At 35.4% G+C, this 16097-nt stretch overlaps 1 protein-coding gene across 7 annotated transcripts in view; it reads left to right on the top strand.

Annotated features, from left to right (window-relative positions):
* The window catches only part of TMEM117 (transmembrane protein 117), a 515843-nt gene that overhangs the window by 392110 nt on the left and 107636 nt on the right, over nt 1-16097 (top strand). The gene's annotated exons all lie outside the window — the stretch shown is intronic.

The following is a 16097-nucleotide window of genomic DNA, read 5'->3' as shown; positions in this document are numbered from 1 at the left end:
TTGACAGGGACTTCTTTTTAAATATATGAAGAGTGTTTCTCAATGAATAGATCTTGACTCGTAATCTTCTAGGGCTATGGTAGTTAAATTTAAGAGAAATTACATCTGGGTATTAGGTGGCATTTAAATATGCTTGGATGCACTTTCAAAGTGTCATTCTTTCTTGTTGAATTTTAAGAAAAGACATAGACACAGCCTTCCCTGTATAATTATTTATGCACGTGGAGACAAGTAGCTGGAGCAAATTTTCTTTTAAGGCTAATTTTGGTTTTCTAATTCAGTGAGCATTTTCCAGTGAATAGACATTCCACAGAAGCCTAGGTTTATTTTCCAGTTTGGATGGATAATGCTTTCAGTTGATCTTAATTATCTTAGATATCAAGAGCTAAACATTTCTTTTTTTATAGCTGGCTTGGAAATCTTTCCAATAAGCAATTATTTTAAGGTCCCAAGAATTCTTAGTTTCTAGACCTATATTATTTTTCTGTTGCTGCATAACAAATTACCACAAACTTAGAATCTACCCCCCATGTATTGCCTTAAAGTTCTGTAAGTCAGACATCTGCCAAGATATGGCTGAATTCACTGCTCAGGCTTAAATCAAGTTGCCAGCTGGCTGCATTCTCATCTGGAGCATAGGGCCATTTCCCAAACTCCTTCTGTTGTTGACAGAATTCAGTTCCTTATAGCTACGGGACTGAGGTTCCCATTTTCTTGCTGTGTCTGTCGGAATTGCTCTCAGCTCCTAGAGATGCCTCATATTCTTGTCCCCTAAACCCCTCCATGTCAACAATAGAGAACCTCCCTCTCACATTTCACATCTCTTCAACGGTCTCTACTACTCCCAACCAAAGAAAACTCTGCTTTTAAAGTGTTTCCATGATTAGGTTAGGTCCACCCAGATAATATCCCTTTTGAGTAACCCAAGGTCAACTTAGTAATCTTAATTAAATCTTCAAAATTTTTTCTTGAAATATAAGAGAACATAATCACAAGAGAGATATCTTAACATAGCCATAGGTTCTGCCCATTCCCATGGGGAGAAGATTATACTGGGCAAGGATCATTGGCCACCATCTTAGAATTTCGCCTACTATAAGAGCCTGAGGATGTGGGACAAATAAATATAGGCTTCTGAAGCTATCTGAGTATCTGTCTCATCAACTTTTGTTCTCAAACCAACTCTCTCCCCAACTTCCTCTTTCCATAATTGTCATCCAAGTTTAGCATAAATTTCATTAACTTTACTTTGAAATATATTTTGTATGTTTTCTCTGCATACTTATAATTTAGTTATAGCCATATCATCCATGCATTACTGCAATAATCTACTTTCTACTCTTTCTCGATCTGAGCTCTTGTGTCCCTCCAGGACTGAAACCATCCTGCAAAACTATTTCTCTGAAGGATATACTACTTTAAGGACAATCAATAGGGTTTCTTTTCTATAGCATCAAATCAGACCTTTATTGGAAACTTTTAAGGCCATTAACAATATGGTCTCACCTATAAACCACCAGCCTTATTTGTGCTTCCTACTCAACCCATATTCCCTATTTTTTTGCTCTATCTAGACGGGTTTCTGCATTGCCTCACAATACAACATTATGATTCCTAAGTTTTTTCCTCTACCTGAGATGATCCTTTGTCTTAAACTTTTTTTTTCTCTTCCCTCAAGGCCAGAAGTAATTCTAGTGCCACCTTATGACTTTCCTTTATTCCTGATTATAGTTTGATATATGATATATGATAGTCTTCTCTCCTTAATTAGATTAGAGCTTATTTCCCTAATTGTGTTATAAAGTACTCAAGAGTAGATATATTCGTATCTTAGAATTTTGTGCTGATATGTACTTGTCCCTCAAAATATACATCCTGATTACTTTTTCTTAATAAGGAAATGATTAAGTCAAAGTCAAAATCTTTTACTGAGAAATATATGTCTACAAAACAAGTAGATTTAAAGTGGCTGCTCTCTGTTCATAAAACATACCAGAAAATTGGAACATTAAATACCTTTGCTTGAGATATTTAGGTAAACTCCAGTGACACTGCCAATTACTTGGATAATTGCTACCAAGTGGTTTTAAACTGAATTATATAAATAATGCCTCAGTTTTCTCTTCCTTTGCTAGTAGAGATCCTAGGAGCAGAACACACATTAGGCCCATATCTCAGTTTACAGTAGAATATCTGAAATTATATTTCCATCCAATTTTGCAATTTTCAGAAGACTCTTGTTTTGAAGAAAGGAATGCCTTTAACAATAGTCCATCTTTAATCTTTATCTCCTAAAACCTCCTTGTGGTATTTGGAATTTTTGGCCACCAATTCATTATTGAAATTATCTTTCTCTTTGGCTTCTATAATATTGTTTTCTTCTGGATCTCTTTATATATCACTTCATATATCTCTGGCCTTACCAGTCTCCATCCTTCTCTGGATACACCATAAAAATAGGTGATTTTCAAGATTCTGTTCTTGATATTCCTATTATCTTTTTCATTTTTATGTTTTTACCTGAAAAATCATATTCATCTCTGTGATTTTAACAGTTACTTATATTTTAACATTCACTTGTAATTCAGGACGTGACTTTTCTTTGGCTCAGATTCCTATCCCCAACTATTATTCATTCCTGTATAGATATCCTGTAGCCTCTTCAACTCAACAGCGTGTTTGAAACAGAATTCATATTTCATTTCTGCTTTCTTTCATATTTCTCATTTCATTTAATGGCATCACAGTCCCCTTAGTCACACAGTTTAGAAACTGCAGACATCTGCCACTTTTCCCCCATGCTTCACTACCCACGCACCGCCATTTCCACATTGTTTCAAATTGGTCCTTTGCCTACAATATTCTTTCCACTGTAGAAACCTATTCATCTTTTGGGTCTAATTTCATTAACCCTCCCAGCTACTCTGCACACCTGAACAAATGTTTCCATATTCCTGCAGACTTCCATAGCATCATGGTTTGCAATTTTGGATATAATTGTCTCAGATATATTAGCATCCTTCAACTTGCAACAAATTCCTTAAAGGCAGATTGTTCCTCTGTCCCTTCAACTTAGCTCTGTGCCTTTGGCACAATAAATGCTCAACACTTGTTTCTTGAATTCTCTGTGTCCCTGCATGCATTACAATATAACTTTCTTATTCAAAAAACAATAACCTTTTCTCAATCTTATACATTACCTGACGTAGCATTTTCTGTCAAGGGACTTTCTAAATTCTTGATGAAACTACACTTTCTCTATAGCTTCAAAATTCTTCAGCGGGTTGACCAGACAATGTTGATAATCTGCTTTGTAATGCCGGTAATTAACTACTAATTAAATTAAATTTACAAGTCAGTCCTTTGTTCACTAGTGCTGGCATGTTCTTCTGTTTTTGAGAGAGGCAGTGTTTTGTTTTTTTTTCCAGTTTGTCCTGAATTATTCTTATAAATGAAAGATTCTTCACAAGTTTTGAAGAGAAACTAATGATATATCTGCAGTAATAAAGCTTTAGATAATTTTCAAAATCCCTTCCTTTAGAATTCAAGACTGAAGTATGTCTCTTATCAGTCTTAATACTAATATTTTGATCTTCCATTGTGACATGACATTACTTCCTTTAAATATTTTTGTACAACTTTAGGGAATTTTTCTGTTCCTATTTTCTATTTTCATCTTCTTTCATAAGGAAAGCATTTCATGTTCATAATACCTGCTTTTCTAGCCATTATATCACGTGCTCATGATAATTGGAAAGATTTTTTTCCTCCCAAGGGTACTTGTAGAGAGTTCTGGAAGCATTCCTCCCAATGGACAGTCTCCTGATGATATATCCTTTTCCAGAGATATTTCAGATGATGCTCAAAATATATTCTGGCCTTGGTTTTGACTTATGTAAACATCTTAGCTTCAACAAAGTCACAAAATTTTACTCAAACCTTTATATTAACCTCATATCTAAATACATCCTATTTTTAAAACCAAAGAAAGTATACTTTCATCCTACTCATCCCTACTTGACAAGACCCTAGTCTGTCTTATTTTTTTAAAGAAAATTTAACAACAGGAGAAGATACAAGTTGGCATGTTAAGTTTAACATTTCTGCTTTGTATTTGTAAAAGTCAAAATATGCTTGGAGTATCATAGCTATCATTTTATTTTTCATTAGACAATAGTGACTGTAGTTCTTGCTGGCATTACCTGTAGTTGATGCGTCTATATCTATAGTCTTATCTTTATTATCATTTTCATTACTGAACAGGTAGTAATATTTTATACCCAAGGCAACAATTACTAAAGTATGTCTCATATGTTGTCCTCTATTAAGCTGATGAATGATTTCATATGTTTAAGATAATTCACTAGTAAGAAAAAATTGGGCTGGTGAGTTTGCTAAGAGACAGAGAAGATTAACACGCCCATTTGGTTTATCCAACCTAATTTTTGTTTGTTTGTTTGTTTGTTGTTGTTGTTGCTGTTGGTTTTTTTTTTTTTTTTTTTTTTTTTTGGTTATTGCGTTGGCTTCTTTCTTTAGAAGCTCCATAAACACTGGAAGAAATGCTGTCAATTGCAGTAACATTTGAGCTTGGTGAAGGGTGAGGAACAAGCATTATCTTCTCCAGGTTAAATAAATTCACTTATTTATTCAACTATATTTTAAAGATCAATAATATGCCAGTCCTTGGTAATAAGTAATAAAAAACACATCCCATATCCTCCACTTAGTAGTCTGCTTAATATTATTTTCCCTAAAACATATGTTCTACTCCACACCTTAAAGTATGAGGCACAAATGTCTTCTCCTGAACAAGACTACCTATGCTTTATATCAATAAGGTACTTTCTAGTACCTCTGGGTAAACTGACATCACTCAGACATAAGTAGAATTCAAGCCACTAAAAAAATATGTCCACCTCTTATAACTAGATCACTGATGCCCAGGATCCTGCATAAACTGCAGTGGTTTGACATTGCAGAAATCCAAGGGGCATTGTTTATATTATTTAGGATGTCAGGACACTGCTTACATAAATTAAAATCTGCATGGCCAAATTCTCCAACCCAGATCCATCTTTTTCAGACTACTTCTTTCTTGGCCTTTCAGGAACAAGAGTTGCTAGATTATTGCTCATTTCTATCTAAAAAAGCACTTTCTGAGCTCCTGTTGTGGTCAGAATCAGGGCACTTCTCTTCATAGAATAACAGAGAGATATAAAGATAAATAACACATAAATGTTTGGCTTAATGGACAATGTTAGAGTCTAATAATTTCCTTTGCAGACTCCAGATCCCAGCAAAAACAAGTTGAGTTAATAACTGCATCTCCTTTCTCAGGGATTCTATCTTAACAATTGTGTTCAGTTTGGCCAAGAACAGACAGTGACACTTACTTAAAAAAAGCCAAATGGAGACTGTGCTCTTTTCACTAGGTCACTTAGCACACTTTACATTTGTATTCCTTGGTGCTTCCTGATCTCAAGAATAGGAGACCAGAAGGACACTAAACCATTCATTTCCTTATCAACTTCCTAAAGAGAAAACTTCACTTCATTGTTTGGCTACAGTTCTGAGTAAACTTACACATTTCAGGATGGGAACTGGCCTGAGGATCCAAGCGATGATGGTCTCATATCATTGCAGTGGTGGGGTGCCTGGGTGGCACAGTAGGTTAAGTGCCCGACTCTTGGTCTCGGCTCAGTCATGTAATCTCAGAAGGGTGATATGGAACCCCACGTTGGGCTCCATGCTCAAAGTGGAGTCTGCTTCAGGTTCTCTTCTTTCTCCCTCTGTCCCTCCTACTCATGCATTCTCTCTCTCTTTCTCTCCCTCTGTCTAAAATAAATAAAATCTGTTTAAAAAAAAAAGAAATTGCACTGGCAACATTGATAACTAAAACAAGCAAAATGAAAGGTGTTGGCATTCTCTCATGGCCATCTGTGACTTCTTTGTGCTGGCACTTAGTGTTCAAAGGGGAACTGGATGTTTGAATTGGCTCTCAGTTTTGCAATGAAAAGTGAAGAAAAGCATTCTTCTACTAATACCTGCTTGTATTTTTTCTCTCTAAACAATGTGGTTAGAAGTATAATATTAAATCATTTTAAATTCCATTTTTATGCCACATTTCATTTCATATGTTTAACACCTTGAAATATAATACCTTAATTGTGACATTACATTTACTATCTTGAGCCAAGCATTCTTTTATTGTAGTATTAACCTTAAACCTTTAATTTTTAATAGGATTCCCAGATTTTTATTTTGCTATGAGAAATAATGAAACATGATCTGACTTGTTTTAGTTGAGTTTCAATATTTTGTAAAAAGAAATAGAAGTGATTTTTATTTCCTTTTAGATGTTACAATAATTGTGCAGTATGATCAGAAATGCATGTAATATTCATGACTAGAATAAAAGATTATAGACTTTTTAGGGCATGAATATAACAAATATATTAAAACACATAAATCATAATTATGTTGAATCACATGTAATGCTATCTTTAGTAGTATAAAATGTGGTCAAATTTTGGCAAGTTTATTTGGCTCAATGTATATTAGGAGATTTTCTATATTCCTGCTGCCTGGTTTTATTAAGATAAAATTGTGTGATAGTAACTCTAAGTGTATTAGACCTTAGAAGCATATGTAAGTCCTTCTGTGTTTTCACTTAATGCCTGCTCTCAGGCTATTTGACTATGCAATAAGTGTATCTTAAAATGGTTATGAATAGAAGAAGGAAAATAATATTAACTAATTTAGTTACTTAAAATCAAAGTTCAGTAATTTTAAAAATCCAGAAATTATGGTGAAGAAGTTGTTAGGACTATGAGTTAAACCATGTTTGGGGATTATCTGTATTTACTTACATGTTCTACTCTGTCTCTTATCACCAAATATAATGGATATTTGAGTAGGATGTAAAAAGAGTATGTTTTCAGATAAGATCAAGAAGATATTATATTTTTTAGAATATCTTTAGATTTTTAGCTAAAGAAAGAAAGTGCTTTGCTATAGGCTGAGTCCTTCTCAGGCTCAGTAGTTGGTCATCATAGTTGTCACTGGCAGTCTGTGTGACATGAGAAAATCCCTTAACCTCCATGGAAACATTTTTTTTGGTGCACTTTACCAATGACTCCTAGTGTACACACAAAATTTATACTTCCTTGCCAATAATTCAGTGGTTCCCAGGAGCCCCTCAAAGGCTGGGAACCATTAGATTACAAAAGCTCTGTTAACCCTTCTTGGTTTCACATTCTAACTCTTCTTTTGTTGTTGCTGTAAGAGTTGTTTGTTTGATTAATTTATTTTTAGAGAGAGAGTGTAAGAGAGAGGACGAGTGGGAGAGGCAGAGGGAGAAAGAGACAGAATCTCAAGCAGATACCTCCCTGAGCAGGGAGCCCAATGCCAGGCTTGATATCATGACTTTGAGATGATGATCTGATCTGAAATCAAGAGCCAGATGCTTAACCAACTCCATCACCCAGCTCCCCCCACTTTTTAAAAAGACTCTTATCAGGGGCACCTGGGTGGCTCAGTGGGTTAAAGCCTCTGCCTTCAGCTCAGGTCATGGTCCCAGGGTCCTGGGATCGAGCCCCACATCAGGCTCTCTGCTTGACGGGGAGCCTGCTTCCTCCTCTCTCTCTGCCTATCTCCTCTGCCTACTTGTGATCTCTGTCTGTCAAATAAATAAATAAAAATCTTTAAAAAAAAAAGACTCTTATCAATCTAAAAGGAATCAACAATTGAGGAAAAGCAAACAAACTAGAAATCTGAAAACATGAAATTGAGACTAACCACTCAAGCTGATAATTATGTATGAGTTCTTTTCATTTGACTGGTAGCCAGAAACCAGAGACAGTGAAATTGATGAGCCAATGTGTCCTACTGGGGTTGGCTGTAGTGTGAAAGGAAATAATCCAGATAATTGTTTAATTGGATGCTACTTAAAAGAGAAGCTGGAACTCCCCAAGAATTGTGGTCCAGAGTAAACATCTTTTCAATCATATTGGTTAAATAAAAACCCAAGGATGTTGCATTGATGGCCAGCATTTATGAGGTTCCATACTGAAAATATTCCTTTTAACTATTCCCTGCCAGATCTTGTCAGTCTCTGTCAGTTTTACTTTTCAATGTTAAGTATTTTTGGATGATAATTTTCCAATATTTTACTTGTAGTGGAAAAAGAAAATAAATCAAATCCTTAGCTACACAGTTATAGGAGGATAATATTCAAGAGCTTCCTATGAGAGGCAATTCATACAAAGGTGACACAGATCATCATAAGTCAGCCTGGATGAGAATCATTTTATGTCATTTATATCTTACATTTTGTTACTTATAAAGTCTGTAACCCAGGTGAACTTTCTGTGACTCAGTTTCTGCCTTGTAAATTGGGGGTGGTGATAATAGGGTTGTAGTAAGGATTATACAAGTTAATTTGTGTAAAGTGCTTATATCAATGCCTGGCAATTATAAGTGGCATATAATGCTAATAATAGTTTGCTACCATTGCTGTTTCTTTTGTAGCAGTTTCACGTAAAAAAAAAAAAAGTGTTTCTGTATATTCTAACTGAGTCATGGCTCTTTTAAACTGGTGTTCTGACTGAATTATCACAGAATGGTAAAGTCTACAAGTCTTCTTTACCAGAAGTGACTGAGAAAAACAAACCATGTGCAATACATTTCCTTCTATAGCTCTATCTAGAGAGGGGGCTAAGTATCATTTTCTAAGTGGAACAACTAATTAATGTATTTCAGTCACTCTTTTTCCTTTCTTTTTTCCATTTGCTTGAGACTTTATTTTAAGGGGTCTTTCTCTGAGCTGTATGCCTTCATATTTAATGATTGCCATTTTAATTCTTTTCATAGTAGTAAATATTAAATATCAGACAGAATACTTCCTTTAATTTCCATTTGGAGTAATAAAATATTACCAGTAACTTTTTCCTTGATATCTGTAACAATACTCTTTCAAAGCAGAAGTACTTCATAAAGCCAGAAATACATCTATGAAAAGTGCTTAGAGAATTATATATTGGATAATTGAAAATATATCAAATAAAACAAATATCCAAGAGATGAACTTGGGAAGCTTTCACACAACAGGCATGATAAATTCCAAGTACCAAAAAGTTTTTCTTTTTTTTTTTTTTAAGATTTTTATTTATTTATTTATCTGACAGAGAGAGACCACAAGCAGGCAGAGAGACAGGCAGAGAGAGGGGAGGAAGCAGGCTCCCTGCTGAGCAGAGAGCCCGATGCGGGACCCTGAGATCATGGCCTGAGCCGAAGGCAGTGGCTTAACCACTGAGCCACCCAGGCGCCCCACCAAAAAGTTTTAATGATTAATTTTAATGATTGTATTCACAATGAGATTATTAGCATGAATAAGAATAACTCTTTTGTAAATCTTGAAAGAGATGAGTTTTCTGATAGCTTAGCAAACACTTATTCCAAACTTTTGACACCTAAAATGTGCCTTTGAATATTTAATTTTACATTACCAGTTTATATATTTAGACTAATGGTAACGTTAGAGTATGAACTCCTGTGTAATCAACTGTCCTCACAAAATGAGATCCAGGTATATCTCAGGAAAAGTACAGGGGTGATATTAAAAAATATTAGATTGTAGACTTCTGGAGAAGATGATGGAGTAGGAGGATCCTAAGTTCACCTCATCTTATGGATATAACTAGATAACACCCACATCAGTGTAAGTAACCCAGAAAATGACCTGAAGACTGGCAGAACAGACTCTACAACTAAATATAGAGAAGAAGCCACATTAAAGAGGATAGAAAGGGTGGAGATGTGGTCTGGGGCCAAAGGGACCTGCATAATTATCCCTAAGAGGGAGTGACACAAGGGACATGGTGAGGGGAGAGGAGCAGATGCTCACACCAAGCACCCCAAACACCAGGGACCCAAGTGGGGAAGACAAATTTCTATAACATTTATCTTTGAAAATCAGAGGGGCCTAACAATCAGTGGGGCTTAAGATCTGGAACATTAAAAATCAGTGGGCTAGGCTCTGGGAGGACAAGAAGGGCAGAGTCCCCACCTGTAAAGAGACAGCACAACAAACAGTCCTGCTGAGATATAGCAGAGCCTGGGGTACACAGGCAGGAGATTTATTTACTAATCTCAGAACAAAGATCCCAGGGATCTTTGGGAGACCCCTCTAGGAAAAAAAAAGAACTGTTAGGCACCATTTCCTTCCATGGCCCCTGCCTAGATATATGGACACCTTCAGGAACCAGCACAAAGCAACACTCTCCACCTAGCTTGCTAATAGTGCCTACCACCCATGCTCACATCTGTGGATCTGACCCCTCTAACCCAGCTGGCCTAGCAGGAGTTTACCCTGATGGCTGCAGGTCCCCTTGCTCAGTAGATGAGGATGGACTTTGCTAGCACCACATGTCATGCCTCCTCCAAGATGCCCTTGGTCACAGCCCATTCAAACTGGTGCCACAAGACTGGCAGTAGGCAAACAGCCCCCCCAAAAGCAAATACCACTCCAAAGTGTCTTCTACCACAAGGAGAGTAGAAAATAACCACATGTATTTGTCTAACTATAGGCCCTTCCACCGGTGAAAATTTCTCAAGGAACAACACAGGTAAAGTACCTTGTAGTTCAGTGCTACTGCATTTCTGGCAAATGCCTGATCTGACTCAACTCCAGCCCAAGGCTGGCCCACTAAAAACACAGGGTCCCAACCCTACCCACAATAGACAAAGAGAGCCATTGCAGATGAATGGATTGAAGGCAGATGTGGCTCAGCTAAAACAGTAGGGCCCATGCAGCATGCACAGAGGATACTCCTGAAGTGCTAGGTTCTGGTGAACAAGGGACACTGCACAGCAGGGCAAGACCTCTTCCTCATAAGGCCACTAAACTCAAGTGCAGGAGATGTAGCTGACTGCTAACACACAGAAGCAGACACATAGTGTTAGACAATATGAAGAGACAGAGGAATATGTCTCAAATGAAAGGACAGGACAGAATCACAGCAAAAGAGCTAGACAAAATGGAGATAAATAATAATAAAGTAATGGTCATAAAGATATTTGCTGGATTTGAGAAAAGAATGGAAGACCTCATTGAGATCTTCAACAAAGAGATAAAAAAATTAAAAAAAAATTTTTTTTAAAAAGAGATAGAAAATATCAAAAAGAACCAGTCACAGATGAAAGACTCAGTAACTGAAATTAAAAACACATTACATAGAATAAATAGTAAGCTAGAGCAAAAGAATGGATCAGTGACCTTGAGGACAGACTAATAAAAAGAAATCAAGTTGAACAGGAAAGACAAAAAATAATAACAAATGAAAATAGACTTAGGGAAATCAACAACACTATCAGGTGTAATAACATTTGCATTATAAGAAGCTAGAAGAAAAAGAGAGAGTAGGAAGCGGAAAATTTATTTGAAGAGATAATAGCCGAAAACTTCACAAATTTAGGGAAGGAAACAGATATCTAAATCCAGGAGACACAGAGAGCCCCCAAAAGAATCAGCCCAAGAAGGCCCAATACCAATAGTCATTAAGATGACAAAAGGTAGTGAGCAATAGAGATTTTTAAAAGCAGCAGGAGAAAAGAAAACAGTCACATACAAAGGAAACCCCATAAGGTTTTCAGCTGATTTTTCAGCAGAAACTTTGTAGGACAGATGGGAATGGCATCATATATTCAAAGTATTGAAAGGGGAAAACCTGCAACCAAGAATAGTCTATCCAACAATGCTATCATTCAGAATAGAAGGAAAGATAAAGAATTACCCAAACAAAAGTTAAAGTAATTAATGAGCACCAAATCTGACCTATAAGAAATATTAAATATTTGTCTGTCAAATAAATAAATAAAATCTTAAAAAAAAACAGAAAAGTAGGAAACACTAAAGCATTCAATTAAGTATATCTATAAAAATCAGTCAAAAGAATCACAAAATAAAAGGATGTAAAATAGTACACCATATACCTAAACATGGAGGGGAGAGGAGTAAAGAATGAGTTCAAATTTAAGTGACCCTCAATTTAATATAGGCTTCTAGATGCATAAGATTTTATATATAAGCCTAATGGTAACCACAAATTAAAAAACAACAATATGATAGATATGCAAAAAATGAAGAGAAAAAAAATCTAAGTATATCACCAAAGAAAGCCAGCAAACTGTGAGAGAAGAGAACAAGAGAAGAAAGGAACAGAGAAGAAGTACAAAAAACCCCCATAAAACAGGTAATGAAATGCAATAAGTACCTACCCATCAATAGTTACTTTGAATGTGAATGACTTAAGTGTTCAAAACAAAAGACATTGGTAATGGAATGGATAAAAAAGCAAGAACTATCCATAACCTGCCTACAAGGCAATGTGAATTGAAAATGAGAGAAGGAAAAGGATTTATCATGCAAATGAAAGTCAAACTTTCACTATTTGCAGATGACATGATACCATATAAAGAAAACTCTAATAACTTCACCAAAACACTACCAGAACTGATAAATGAGTTCAGTAAGCTCACAGGATACAAAATAAATATACAGAAATTTGATGCATTTTTACACTAATAATGAAGAGGCAAAAGGGAAATTAAGAAAATCTCACTTACAATTGTACCAAAAAATAAAATACTTAGGAATAAACTTAACCAAGGAAGTGAGACCTATACTCTGAAAACTATAAAACACTGAAAAAAGAAATTGAAGAGACCACAAAAATTAGAAAGATATTCCATGCTTATGGATTGGAAGAACAAATATTTTTAAAATGGCCATACTACCCAAAGCAATGTACAGATTTAATGCAATCCTTATCAAAATACTAACAGCATTTTTCACAGAATATGAACAAAGAATCCCAAAATTTGTATGGAACTACAGAAGACCCCAAACAGCCAAAACAATCTTATAAAAGAACAAAATGGGAGGTGTCACAATCCCAGATATCAAGATACACTACAACACTATAGTAATCAAAATAGTATGGTATTGGCACAAAAAATGACACATGAATCAATGGAACACAATAGAGAGCCCAGAAATAAACCCAAGATTATATGGTCAGTTAATCTTGGGCAAAGGAGGCAAGTATATGCAATGGAAAAAAGAGAAGTCTCTTCAACAATTGGTGTTGGGAAAATGGGTGAGCTATATGGAAAAGAATGAAACTGGACTACTTTCTTATACCATACACAAAAATAAACTCAAAACGGATTAGAGACCTAAATGTGAGACCTTAAGTCATAAAAATTCTAGAAGAGAGCACAGGCAGTAACTTCTCTGACATTAACTATATGAACATTTTTCTAGATATGTCTCCTGAGGCAAGGAAAACAAAAGCAAAAATATACTCTTGGGACTACATCAAAATAAAAAGCTTTTGCACAGCAAACCAACAAAACTAAAAGATGACCTATTGAGTAGGAGAAGATATTCACAAATGACATATCTGATAAAGGGTTAGTATCCAGAATATATAAAAAACTGATAAAATTCAACACCAAAACCCCCCAAATGATCTAATTATACATGGGCAGAAGAAATGAAGAGACATTTCTCCATAGAAGACATACAGATGGCTAACACACATGAAGAGAGGCTAGACATCACTCATCTCAGGGAAGTGCAAATCAAAACGACAATGAGATGTCACCTCATTCTTGTCAGAATGGCTAAAATGAAAAATTCAAGAAGGATATGGAGAAAAAGGAACCCTGGCTCACCGTTGGTGGGAATGAAAGCTGGTACAGTGAACGTGGAAAACAGTATGGACATTCCTCAAAAAAATTAAAAATAGAATTTCCATATGATCCAGAATTACATTACTTGTTATTTACCCTAAGAATACAAAAACACTGATTCCAAAAGATATGTGCACCTCTGTGTTTATTGCAGCATTATTTACAATAGCCAAATCACAGAAGCAACCCAAGTGTCCACTGATTGATGAATGGATAAAGAAGAGGTGGTTTATACATATACAATGGAACATTAGTCATTAAAAAAAAAGAAACCTTGCCATTAGAAACAACATTTATGGATATAGTATAATGCTAAGTGAAATGTCAGTGAGAGAAAGATACATACCATAAGATTTCACTGGTGGAATTTTAAAAACAAAACAAATAAAATAAAGAGACAAACCAAAAAAGAGATTCTAAACTATAGAGAACAAACTGATAGTTATCAGAGGGGAGATCGGCGGGGGAATGGGTGAAGTAGGTGAAAGGGATTAAGAGGACAGTTATCATGATGAGCACTGCATAAAGTATAAAATTGTTGAATCACTATAATGTATACCTGAAACTAATATAACCCTGTATAGTAACTATAGTGGAATTAAAAAAAAAAAAAAGGCAGATCCAACTGGAATGTCTTTCTGGGCACTTATTCCTTTCATAATGTCTGATCCTTGGATGAAATTCTGGTGATAGAGAAGCCATCTCATCCTGATAAGGGTGAAAGTCTTATTAAGAATAGAGGAGGGGCGCCTCGGTGGCTCAGTGGGTTAAAGCCTCTGCCTTTGGCTCAGGTCATGGTCTCAGGGTCCTGGGATCGAGCCCCACATCAGGCTGTCTGCTTAGGAGGGAGCCTACTTCCCCCTCTCTCTCTGCCTGCCTCTCTGCGTACTTGTGATCTTTGTCTGTCAAATAAGTAAATAAAATCTTAAAAAAAAAAAAAAGAGTAGAGGAGAAGGATGATAAAAGGAGCATTGTTCTGACTGATAACTATTGGGCCAATATATGCTATTCAGAGATATCTTATTTCATGAAATATATAAACTTTTTACTTGCTTAGGACAAAGACACAGAACAAAAAAACAAAAACAAAAACAAATTGACTTAACCTGGAGAGAAATTTGTTTAAAATCCCTTTATTCTTATGTTTTACCATATAGTATTTGCTATTTCTTTCTATTGAATTATAATAGTTATTTAGGATTCCTCCCATGCTTAACTAACCCATTTGAATTTCTGGAAATGATCAAAGGTATTCTAAATGGTAGTTGAGATGATCTGTAATTTATATTTTGGAGATCATGTGTGAAATGCTTTTGATAGTTTGCAATTTAATAAAATTATTAAGTTTTATTAGAAATTTTTATTTTTCAAAAAAATTTTAAATATATCTTTACTATTTATTGGGGTGGGAAATCTAAGTGGGGGTCCATTACTTTCATTCTATCAAAGTATAACTTGTTACAGAATAAGAAGTTGTAAAAAGGAAACTCAGTATTTAGGTTTAGAAATCTGCTTTGTTCAACTTTAAAGAGGTGGTCTAGGATGGTCCATATTACTGTCTTTTTGTGTCAGTTATCATCAGACATCAGAGGGCAAAAACAGGTAATTTCCAAAATGGGTTCGTGTTCTTCTAAGGTGTTATTTCACTTCCATATATTTTTTTCCATTTTTCTTCTCTTCTCTCCTTTTAAAATTTCCTTTTTCCCCCTTTCTGTTTCTTTTTCTTTCCTTTCTTTCTTTCTTTTCTGTCTTTCAATAAAGTTTACTGTATTGAAAGTAAAATACAAAATAATTACTCTTTTTTTATTTTCTCTTTTACAATTCAAACATGAGCAGGTATGTTCAGGGCGGCATAGCCGTAGACTTCTCGTTGTAGTTCCAAACAATATCCAGATACCAATATAGCTCTGCAAGCAGAAGCTAAACTACATTATAGGCAATTCTCTGGCAGATTAAATTTTTGCATTTTCATTTACTTTGCACATTACACATTTCAGAGTTACTTTGAATGTCAATATTAAAGACTAATTTGAGGAGCTCCTGGATGGCTTAGTTAAGCATCTGCCTTCGGCTTAGGTCATCATCCCAGGGTCCTGGGATGGAGTCCCACAGTGGGCTCTCTACTCAGCAGTGAACCTGTTTCTCCTTCTGCCTGCTGCTTCCCCTGCTTGTGCCCTCTCTGTCAACTACATAAATAAAATCTTTTAAAAATTAAAAAAATAAAGCTTAATTTAAGGACCTGATTTTTATAAAAATCTTAATTGTTACAACTCCCAAAAACATTCGTTGAATTCCATATGATATAATTATATAAGATTTTATGGGGGTTAGAAAGATAAGAG

This window comes from Lutra lutra, chromosome 8 (assembly GCF_902655055.1).
Source record: "Lutra lutra chromosome 8, mLutLut1.2, whole genome shotgun sequence".
NCBI classification, from domain to species: Eukaryota; Metazoa; Chordata; class Mammalia; order Carnivora; family Mustelidae; genus Lutra; species Lutra lutra.
The sequence above is the reverse complement of the archived record's forward strand: the minus strand, read 5'-3'. Positions and strand labels throughout refer to the sequence as shown.